At 39.5% G+C, this 12,002-nt stretch overlaps 1 protein-coding gene across 1 annotated transcript in view; it reads left to right on the forward strand.

Annotated features, from left to right (window-relative positions):
• Positions 1 to 4,136: 4,136 nt before the first annotated feature.
• The window catches only part of LOC118781827 (talin-2-like), a 118,035-nt gene continuing 110,169 nt past the window's right edge, over positions 4,137 to 12,002 (forward strand). The window contains exon 1 of the mRNA XM_036534923.1: positions 4,137 to 4,256. The gene's annotated coding sequence lies outside the window, so the exon portion shown is untranslated. The remainder of the gene's footprint in view (positions 4,257 to 12,002) is intronic.

Consider the following 12,002-nt stretch of genomic DNA (forward strand, 5'->3'; position numbering starts at 1 on the left):
GTAATTTTACATTTGTGTGACTCTAGTATGCTAGTGATTATTGTTGACTATGGTCCACACGCCTCTTTCCTGTTCCACAGCACTGGAGTTGTTCTCAGAAACACTGAAACCTATGGATAGTTTTAAGATAGATATTCCAAGTATTTATTGCAATTGTGCACTGATTCAGGATGACCTAACCATATCAGCCACACTCCTAACTCATCAACTGTACTCTTACCTCGAAGTACTTTGAGCAAAAAAAAGGTATAAATGGTCTCAGGGGCCCAACCTCACTACATGGTGTTTGCCAGTCAGCCTTATCTGGTTTGCCTGCTTGGTTAGTGTCAATGGTCATTTGAACTCTTTCCTGGGTGTCATATTGAAATATATTATCTTTATTCTTGAAAACTTCTTCAGCTTCCTAAACAGTTTAAATACAATGTTTTATGATGCCTTGGTTAGGCCGATATTGAGTACTTCAATAACAGTACAAGCTGATACCGAGTACCAATGCAAGTACTTTAATTAAACAAATGATTAGCTTGTATTCACCTCCAGAAAACATTTGATGAAACAAAGGATTGATGTCACAGAAATCTCTCATCCAGCTACTGTGCTATCAAATTTAGCATTGACATTACGTTCTGTTGCAGTGTGTGTGTGCCAAGACTCTTCCGTACAATTGAGGCAGAGATGTTTCAGAAAGATAATACTGACCAGGCAACACATAACATGACGAAAGGCAGTCCATAATGTGGCAGAACCACACTTTCTCTACAACTGATCAGATACAGTCTGGTCATCCAGAGCAATAAGTTATGCGCTTTTCTATGTAATTTTCTTTGCCTTTGAGCTTTCCTGAGCCTATGCCGAGGCTGTTGCAGGGTCTGCTGTCTGGCCAGGTTACCCTTGCTCTGTTTAGCATCATTATCATTCATTTCAACAGACATCTTATGTTCCTTGGGATGGCAGCTCTTGATAATTTTAATGACATTGCTTGTGTTAAAATCTTTGTGTTAAAAATTTCTCCATCACACAGATTGCAATTAGCAGATTTAGTGTCTTCATTTTCAAGTTCAAACTTCCTTACGGTAGGGTAGACATTATCTAAGATTGATGCTTCCTAGCTATGGAAAGAAAGCTAAGTAGCAGAAGTTAGTTTTTACGAAGTTCATATGTCATCTTTATGCATTTGCACTCATACTAGGCAAATCAAACGATGTCAACACCGGATATGAGTGGTTAAGGGGTGTTATCGGCCCTATACGTGTACAAAAGAGTAGTTTCTTTACAATTGTAGTTACATCCATACTTTTTTTACTGCCAAAATGTAAATTACACAAACATGTCATAATGTTTATTGGAATTCACTTCACTGGGTTCATTCACTGGATATGCAATGCCTTCAGTTTTCATTTTTCAGATAATCATACCTCCCTTCCTTCTGTGGAAGTGGGAAGTACCTACTTTTTCTTTTTTTTTTAACAAATTATATTCTGCTCTGCTTCACTGAGCCATCAAGATCTATCAAAACTACAAGTAATGAGCAGCTGACATTAAAATGAAATTCTGCTGGTGCAAAAGCATTCAGGTGTTTTATAAACCTAATCAACATTAGCAGCCTGCCTTGACAAGGTGTGAAGAAGCTCTGTGGGCTCATTTGACTTGATTTCTCAGTCTAACCACAATTCAGTTTCTCCTCAACATTGAGTAACGCATTTAAGCAGGTGTAAGTATTTTTGTTTTTCTTACCCAGCATTCTTTGTTCTTTGTTTGAACATCTGTCAAGCCCAGGACTTTGAGCAAGAATTGGAGAAAAAAATGAACATGTGCTGCACTGGAACTGGCCAAATACCAACCTACTGTAACACTGCATCATTATTACAATCAGCATTCAGCTGGCAGACAAAGCTAGGAAAAATAATAATCCATATTCTTTACTGTAGATATTCAAGTTAAGCACTCAACAGGTCACCTTGGAAGTAAATTTGCAGCTTGCAAGTCCAGCATTTGCTTTTCATGTGAATGCAGGTAACCTAACATTAACTTAATGGGAAGATTGTTACAGGGCTTTTTTCCTCAGCCATCCTTAACCCTTCAGAAAAGCAGAAACAAATCTTGCAGCTTGGTGCTGTAATTTATTTCCCCCTGTAACATAGGAACTGTGGGAATACCAATACCCATCCACTCAAAACTATTCTTTCTCTGCTGTCAGACTGACATCCCAAGCAGGGAGTGAATGTCATAAGAATGTTTGGAAGAACATATGTGGAAGAGCTTTGCAAGGCAGAGGCCCTTCCTTATAAAGCATGTCTATCCCTCACATTTCCCTTCTGTTTGTAAGGTAGCTTGTCTGTGAATCAGTTTACTCTCACATGTCATTAAGGCAACAGTTCATTAGTCTTAAACCGCATACACTAAACACACTGATAATCTGTATTCATTTCATACGTAAGACAATCCATTGCAATTATTCTTTCCTTATGAAATGCCAGGCTGCAGTGATACATATGTCTTAACTCCTTAACACATATACAGATTACGATCTGTACAGTAAAAGAAAACAAACATAAAAAAGAGAAATAAGAGATTCTTAAGAAGTTTTTGAATTATGATATACTGATCATTATGTCTGTGTGGTACAAGCTGATTAGGGGCTGGATAACATGTCAGACCAAGATGCTGTCTTAATCTTCTGTCAGGTTCAATACATGTCTAGCACTGAGGTCTTCTATCAACACTTCCTTGACAACAGGTTGATGACAAGTCTGTGAATGTGAATCTCTTTACCCTCCTGGCAGGTAGCTCTTTACCCTCCAGGCAAAAGGATAGCAACAGGAGTGTGGACATGATATCTTAACAAGAACAGTGTACTTCTGTTGCGTTTATGCTTATTTACTTCAACTTATTTTATCAAGTAATAAGTGAATAGGTTAGTGTAGTTATCAGCCATTAATCTAATGCAAATGATGGCTAATGCACAGATGCAGTGTAAATATGGCTGCTGCCAGTCTTATCAATGGTTCAGTCCAAACTGGAAAACAGCCGATTACACATGTGTGCACCTATTCAGTAAATCTCAGGGAGATATATTATGCTTCCACATGCAATTCAACAACACGTTTTTGTGAATTCCTACTACCCAAGGACCTGCACTGTGAAGGTGAGAGGCTAGATGAACACACCATATGTAGGTGTTGCTATAAGAATTTTTAGAAAGCAGCTTTGTGTCTCTCTGTCTGTGGCTCTGTGGCTGACGTGCATCCCAGTGCCTATAAAGCAGTGCATTCCTCTCCCCTGACAACAACAACCCTGTATCCCACACGCTGCCATTCCAGAAATCCAAGCAAAGAGAAAAGCCCGAAGCATTCATTGTTCCAAACCTTGACGTAAAATTCAAAACTGACAAATGACCAGGTTGTTATTTTCATTTTTTTTTTGTCATAAAATGACAAAATGACAAAATGACAAAAACATTTTGATTGTGTCTCTTTCTCTGTAGAGCGAGATTCCATAGGGTAGGTTAAAATGCTCTTTTCGTGTGTGGTTGTCCTACCATGCACATATGTGCATGACATAATATCCCATTGGTCTAGACTGATCAAGGTTGCAAAGAAATGTCATTGTCGATACAGGATGCAACAAACTGGTGGCTATGTATTCAACAATCATGACATTGAACACTACATCATCTGAAGATGATAATGAGGAGTCGGATGAAAGCCATTTCACAGTGGGAGACGATGTGGTGTTGTGTGCTGCCATTTTATGCCTAATGTCCTGTCTGACAGTTTCACTTTGTGCCTGCTGCTTTGTGCCACTTTGTGGAGAAAAAAATAATCACTTTCAAAAAACTTTATCTTTACACAAACAATCTGCTCAGGGAGCACTGACAGGCTGCTTCAGCATAGTAGCAAATAATGTTAAAAAAAAATTCAGTTCATTTTATACAAACTACATGGTGTGCATAAAGTAGTTACGGTAGAATAAAACCATCACAGTGACCGCCCAAGGGCAGAAGTGGACCAATCAGTATCGTGCTTTATGATATTCTGATACAAACCATAATGGACTACAATCACTGTCACTGAATTATGACGCGTTTCCGCTATTCCCAGTGCAGGAATCCGTTCCTTTTTTCTTCTCTCTCCTCGATAAAGGTTGAGAAATAATCTCAGCGAGGAGGGGTTTGACCGAGAGAAGGCAGGACTGCATCTTGCTACGGTACACATCCAAGTCTGGCAGCTTGCAATGAAACAGTAGCGGATTGTCAGGTGGGATTTAAATGTTTTCCTCCGCGTGTTTTAGCAGACTAGTTTCACAGACACGTTTTGTTTTGGCAAGCACTCTGACAGCCCTGTGTTATAAATGATCAATTTAGTCTGTGCATTAAGTATATATGCAAAGGTAGGTAATGGCTTTCAGATGAATGAACGCAGCAGGGAATACCTTGGTTTTGCTGGCTAGATGAGACTGTTGGTTTCAGTGGCAAGGTTAGCCAGCGTATAATGCTTTTATAGTTGGTAGCTAGCCGGTTTAATGCAAATGTCCCGATAGCTAGTTATCTTTATTTACCAATGTCTAAGTCCTTCTATCAGTGAATTGGACACATTTTTTTCGGGTCGAAATGTAATTTGATTATAAACGTTGCCTGTTGATTCCTTTCTGTACTGAAAGCCGACACATCTGTAGAAATGTGCTCTTGACAGGCACTAATTTAAAGACACAGGGAAGTAGGTTTCTACTCAGAACATCAGAAAAGTCCAGACAGGAGTATTTGACTTGAAATCTGGCTACGTTACTGGGATGGAGAGGAACAGTCCGTTGCTTGATTGTTTGCTGAAATATTAACTATGAGCAGAACGGCAGTAAAGATCCTAAACCCATTTAGCCAGCGATTAATAAACCTTTAGTTTTTATTAAGAATAACTGATGTACTGTAGTCATGGGGGCTATAGTTAACTGCATGGGAGGGCGAAATCTGAAGCCGCCATATTTTAACGGTTTATTTTCCATTAACACGGTGGATGTAACGATCCACATTTAATATTTCTTGAAACTTTACAATTTCCCACTTATCGCTGTATATTGCTATATCATTTAGCCTACTTTGAAAGACGTGGTGGTACGACGGCAAATGTGAAGATCGCGCAAACGCTCTGTCACTCTGAATTTACGTGATACCGCTCTGAAGATATACATTTCTTAATTAACTGCTTTACCCTTACTTGAAACATTTGTCTGAAAACCAAGGCAGTCCTAGAGAAGACAGCCACATTTGTAGATAAATATGCTAGGCTATTTTAAAAAACGATGGACTAGCTTAATAATCTATTTTATTGTAATGTCGACTCGTATCATTTAATATTTGATGTTAATTCTCAAAAACTTTTGCGTCACTGTTTTCAACTCGGCACATTGGAAGTAATTAGTGGAAGTTGGGCATAAAAGAAACATTATTTTCAATGATAGATATTACCCTGTTAACTTTTGACTGTGCTCGCACTGCAAGTCAAAGATTCATTAATTAAGTATCCTTCTAGTGCTTGATCAATATGACAAGATCGCATTTATTAGTTAGCTACGCAGCCATACAAGCCGGTGGCATCAACGTTTCAGTTCACACAGCTGTTAGCTAGCTATTCACCAGTGGAAACATACATTGTCGCTAAGTAGCCATTTAAACTGTGTAAACATTGCTTGGCTGTTGCAGGCTGCATTCCGTACGGGGGTTTCGTAGTATAGCATCAGGCATTTATAGTGTTATTGCTAGCGCTGCATGCCACACCCCTTGAGAAATAGTAGATAGCATGCAAGTCGTGCATATAGAAGATGTGGAGAGATGACGGAAACGTATACGCTGAGATAATTTGTTCACGTGCAGATTTCGGTGCTGAGGCCGATCGGAATTAACCAGAGTGAAATGTGTGACTGCTGTTTTAAGATTAATAATTATCTGACGGACCATTTTAACACCCCCTGTTTCAGCTTCATCTAAAATGGTTTCTTGTAGTAATTTTTAAGGAAATGGACGGGTTAATTATCCGAGTACATAGGCTAATATTAGGGAAGAGCTAGAAGCTATAATTAGTGGAGGTACGAAATACGAAGTGAAATAGCCTGATGCATAGCGACCTTTAATGGTTAAGGACAGCCTTAAAATAGTAATGGTATTACAATGAACATAAACAAACTATACTTGAGCATATTGGAATAGTCTTCTTTGTATGATAATGTCGCATTTCAACCTTTTTCTTGATGTAGTACTTTAATGTGATAGACTAAGGCTATATATGATTCAGCATCCGTTTGTATTTTGGGGTCATTACGATTATTAACCTGATTGTCCATTCGCTTTGAATACACGTCGCAGTTAGGTTCACAATTTACAAAATGGATCAATGATTTTTTTATATATATTACACTGAGAAATTACACCTGTAGGCTGTGTTGTATTCTTCAGTGTCGTTTCTTCAGTCTTTCAGGTACAGTTAGCATTTAACATCATTCAGACTAGTATGTGTAAACTAGAACTTGTTCTCAACACAGAAGAAAATACCCTAAATGGCATTTACCTTCCCCAAAACTAAATATTACATTACAGCATTACATTATTGTCATTGTATGTAATATAAATCCTAACAGATTGTATTCATCATTAATGGTGCACATTACAACTTGACACTCCATGTATGAAGAAATCCAACAGTAAATCAATGGGAGAATTTTTTTGCCAGTAAATCCAAGTCTTGTTGTCATAATTGGCCCACAGTGTAAGATACAATGATTGTGAATTTGCTCTTGTATCAGAGGTCTCCATGATAAATTCTTTTTGAAGAAAAAAAAAAGTGCAATTAAATATAATAATATTCACTCCCAGCTAGAAAAATCATCTTAATACCTTCAATCTGAACTGTGTATGTATAAAGGGTATTTAATTATGATGCCCCCTGGTCTTGAAATGCTCTTTAAAAGAAGTTTAAAAAGCATCAGTGACTGCCATTGACACTTTTTAAAGATCTGACAAATGACTGCATTTCTGATGACTACAAATGTTTGATGTTCATACCCACAATTAATCTTTGAAATATACTTGACTAAATCCCTTGTGGAGATATTCCACGATATATCCACATATTCCCCTGTATTTGTGTACTTTGTGTGGGAAATGTTGCTGTAAAATAGGAAGCAAGTCTGTCTGAAAAAAGAGGATTGGACCTTGCCATTGCCTGAGTGAATAAAAAAAAGGCTGAGGAATGAATAAAAGGCTGTGTTTGAAACACATCAGTAAGGTTGTGATTGAGTCAGTGTGCAATCTGAGTATTTGTATAAGAAGTACTGCAGGTGTACATTTTTCTTGTCAGTGACCTTTGTTGTTTAACCATGAGGTGGTGTGCGCACAGGAGGAGAAAGGAACCACAGGAGTACATGTTAATTCTGTGCTACTCAACTTGTCTTAATGAGTGGGAGAATACCATCAGATAAGCCTTCCAAAGTTGGCTTGTTATATGCGTGCGAGTGTAACGGGCCGTATCTTGCGTTGTGTTTTAATATGATGTTACGTGGGTCGGCGAGCGAGCGAGTTTCGAACTGAGGTTCTTACTGCTCGCTGCCAACCCCTTAAAGCCAGCGTCGTTGCCAGTTGAGCTAAAGGCAAAAGCCGCTGCAACCACTCGGCTACCTGCTACCCGCTACCTAAGGCTTTATGCAGGACTCACACGAGCTAATCACTTCAGCTCTGCTACACGAGGAATAGGGTCCTGACACTTATCTGAGTTAGTCTGATTTAGAAATAAAAACTGATTACAAGGGGCTTCCACACCAACAAAGGGACATCCGCTGGATTTGAAAAAAAAAAAAAAACATCATAGTCAATGCTTTCCGTTCATAACTATGGAATCCATCACTATCATAGTTAGTGGTGTCTCCTACATAGCTCCCATGTTATGTTGCCATGCAGCTTTCTCCCTCCTATTCGGTTACCCAGTTTGGCTTGATTTCGGTCACGTCCCTTGGAGATTTGTAAGGTAGAAATCTGTCAGTATTCATATAGGCTAACCTTAAGACTTTCTTCAAAATTATTCACCCTGTGTCACTGCCAGTATGAACACATGATGGGAAAAGTGGCTGTGGCATAAAGGATTGTTGCAGATGAGCTTTGGCTGGAAAGCAATGTCAGATATAGGCACACTGACATCTGTGTGCTGCATGCTCCTGGAGACAGATGGAGTGTACTGCATCGCAGGGAGGAATGAAGCAGAAAGATGACAGTATTCTGTGACAAGCGGTGAGGGATGTTTGAAATTTCTGTTTCTGTTTGTTATTATTATTATTATTATTTTCTGTTTTATTTGGAAAAGTAAATTATTCTGAAAGGTGGTCCCATGAGGTCCTTGGTGTCTCAAAGGAAGACACCTAGCTCTTACTGCAGCACGGGTTCAATAACGAATGGGCAAAGACGCTGCTTTACCCCTGTGAGTTTTTGCCTGTGATGTCAGAGCTGTCAGACCATCAGTGCGATTTGTATGGAGGAAGAATATGCTCCTGTTTTACCCTGTGTCTCAGTGCATCTAGTCTGCAGATGTCAACCCAGAAAGTGACGAAACTCACTAACGCAAAATATTACAGTTAAAACAGTGGTAATATATGTGAAGAAAAGGAACATGTCAGGTGAAGGTCTGTTAATATTTCACATTAATTTAGCATCCCGTAATGGTGCTTGTTTTGATCGATTTTATATTTGATTTGATTTTATTATTCTACTGAATATTAAAAAATTGATTATTAAATTTTTTTTTGGTACATGACTCATTGCAAAAATATGCATATTCACTTACTTTAAGGCAGGGAAATTCCTAACAGCAATGACCCGTCGTTATGCTTTCATGCAGAATTCTTAGGTTCTCAATCCTGAATATTGATTAGAAATAAATTTAAAAAATACTTTATTTTTGTTTATCGATAGATAATCATTTGAATTCTGAACCAAGTAATCGATTAGTGAATGTGCAAGTAATTGACTATTTGATCTCATTCATATAAAATAGGACTACTTATTCCTACTCATTTACACAGTTTTATTGTACATATACTGGGACTCTCACACTCATCACCGGCAAGTAAAATAATGACGAATACACACAAAGCAGTGGTATTAATCTAAAATTTAATTCTAGACAGTGGAATTATTAGCATGTCCTTTTACCTTTTAGAATGCGTTGTTGGTTGATTGAACAGCCAAGTATGCCTAGTGGTGTTTCATTGCATTAGTGTATTTGATTCTCAGCTTTGGAACCAGTAGCATGAAGATTAAGAGTGATCTGAATGACAAATGACCCCACTCAGCCACTGTAGGGAGCCTTACTCTTAAGAACCAAGGGCTCAGGTATTTTTCTGTAAATGTCAGTTAAATTGAAAATTGAATTGACATAACAAAGCATGGAAATACCACATTAATGTACTGTAGTGGAGTTTGACGTAAACACAGGCTGCTTGGAAGCTTGGTTTGAGGTCTATGAATGAATAGCAAAGCATTTTTCCCTTTTGTGTTTCACTGAAAGCAGTCACCAGTCACTTATTCAACATCTAGTCTACACTAGGAGAAATCATGTCATGTCTAATTTTCTTTGAATGGGAAATGCTGTAATTTTACCCTGTGTGTTGGGGCAAGCACTTGTTAGACTTAACGTTTTGTTTGAGAAGCTATTATTAACCCATAGATCTTGCTAGCATTGTCCTATTTTTCATATTCCACATAGTGTGCCTGCTTGCAGCTCAGATTCTCTGGCATATTTTGACAGGAGAGATATTTGTGTTTAAACAGCAGAAATGAAATGCTTAGAAATCCTCCAAGAAGCCTTTACGTTTATGGCACCACTAGAGGGTTGCTGGATTGATACTACCTTGACAAGTTGGGGCTGATTACTAGCTGTGACCTGATCTATCAATCTGTTGAGCTGCTAGGAGAAAAGAAGAGACTGTTTTGTCTTTAGGGCCAGCTGTACAGCTGTACAGATGACAGCCTGAAACCAGCTTTGTGGCAAGTTAGACCCCCTCACATGCACACACATTCATGCCCACTCTTTATCATGCGGTCCAGCTAAGGTCAGGGGCGGTTCACCGGTCAGCAGGACATTAAAACTATGTTTGTTTTGTGCCCTGGCCAGTAAAAATGACACATCTGTGGGAATATTTGGCAAGTGTCATAAAGGTGGAGAAGACATCATGAGTCAGACTGTTGCAGGTTGAAAGATAATGCAGCTTTCCAGGTGACACTGGGCTAAGAACAGCACATCCCAAAACTCACTCAGAGGCAGGATGTACGTGTCCTTAGACACCAGGGTGAAACCCACAGATGTAAGTGGAGCACAGGTGGCCAGCCGGGGCATTCGCGAACCTGAACTCAAGTGCGGGGTTATGCCCCTGACATTAACCCTTATCCTGTATCTAGTCGAAGAAAGTGGAGCCACCCCCCCCCCCCCCACCCCCCACCGCCTCTAGCACTGTCCCTGCATTCCTCCTAGCTGCTCATAGACACAGTTATAATTAGAAGTAGCCACACTACCATCCAGCATGCAAGTGTGACAAACTCAGATGGAGTGTGTGTCTGCCAACAGCAACTGATAAAACATGACACCACAGGCATGAGCAGTATCTGTGGTGGTGGTGGGGGGGGGTCCTCGGGGGGGGCTCAGGGGCGTTTTATTTCATGAAGCAAGCAGCTGAAGAAGCCGGCGTCCATGTCACTGGTTGAGCTCCTCCGTGGACACACATGCAGGGAGGCATGGCTGTAGTGTCACACACTTCCCCTCTCAGGCGGTGGCTGGCTGCCAGCCCCTCGCATTGTTACTTCTGATCTCGTGGCCTCTGTAAACTGTTTGCTCAGGTATGTGACATGAGAGCCGGGGAAACACTCATGCCTGGGGCAGTTATTCTTACTGTACTGTTTTGATAAGGCAAGCCTACTAATTAGTGGGTAGGGACCTTGAAATGAGCATTCTTACAGGTTCTCTCTAATTGCCTCTTCAAAGCAAGACGCCCGCTTGCTGTTGAACTGCCCTGCCTGCATTTTCACCGTAATGTGAGACAGTTGCCCTTGATTTCCTCCCTTTGTGCTGTGACTATAAGTACAGGTTCGTTTTCCAGTAAGGGCGATGAGTGATACAGGCTAGTCATTTCATTTGTGACCAAATCTGACAGAAGTGATCAAACTAAATATAAACAGTATATATTTTTATGAATGTCTTAGAATGCCAGCAGGTTTGAAAAACTGAGAGAGTAATCATTTAACAACATGTAATGTTTCTGTTTTATTATTATCGGCTGTGATAGCATTTACCATCTATAGTGTTCAAGCCTGAGTGATCCAAAATGAATGAAGAATGTCAGAACTTCTCAGTCAAATTTTGCTCATTTTCTAAGACTATGGGAAATACTTTTATCTGGATTGGTTAAACCATTTTAAGGCTTTACAACACTGAGTCTGGGTTGCATGGTCCCCAGTCTATGAATATGACTAGCTGGACATTAATGTCAGGACTCGGAAGACCAAGCAGTGTGTGACATGTTAAGGTGAAAAGGCAGCTTAGTGGAGGTAAACAGTTAAAATCATTAACCTCTGCGTCTCTAAAAGGCTGTTTAGTGTTCAATTATCCCCTCTTTAAACACAGCCTGGGGCAAACAGGTGCCTTTATCCCATTCCTACTGTGAATCGCAGATAGTATTTCTCTTCATTCGTGTCTTTAATGGCTTCAGTGCTTATTTAAACCTGAAAATGCAGTAAATGGTTTTTAAAAAGTTCAGCAATTACTGAATTGCCTCTTTGTTTTAATTGTTCCAAACTCTGTTTCGTTTCAGTAATTAAAAGGAAGCTCTGTTTTGTCATTTGCCACTTTGCGTAATGTTGTAAGACTGATATTAAAAAGTCCATTATCTAAATGGGTTTAGACAGTATGAAGCCATTAAGATACCATTTGAACAAATTCCATTCATGTGGAGTTGTCTCCCGATTGAAAGTGACT

This window comes from Megalops cyprinoides, chromosome 8, assembly GCF_013368585.1.
Source record: "Megalops cyprinoides isolate fMegCyp1 chromosome 8, fMegCyp1.pri, whole genome shotgun sequence".
Lineage (NCBI taxonomy): Eukaryota > Metazoa > Chordata > Actinopteri > Elopiformes > Megalopidae > Megalops > Megalops cyprinoides.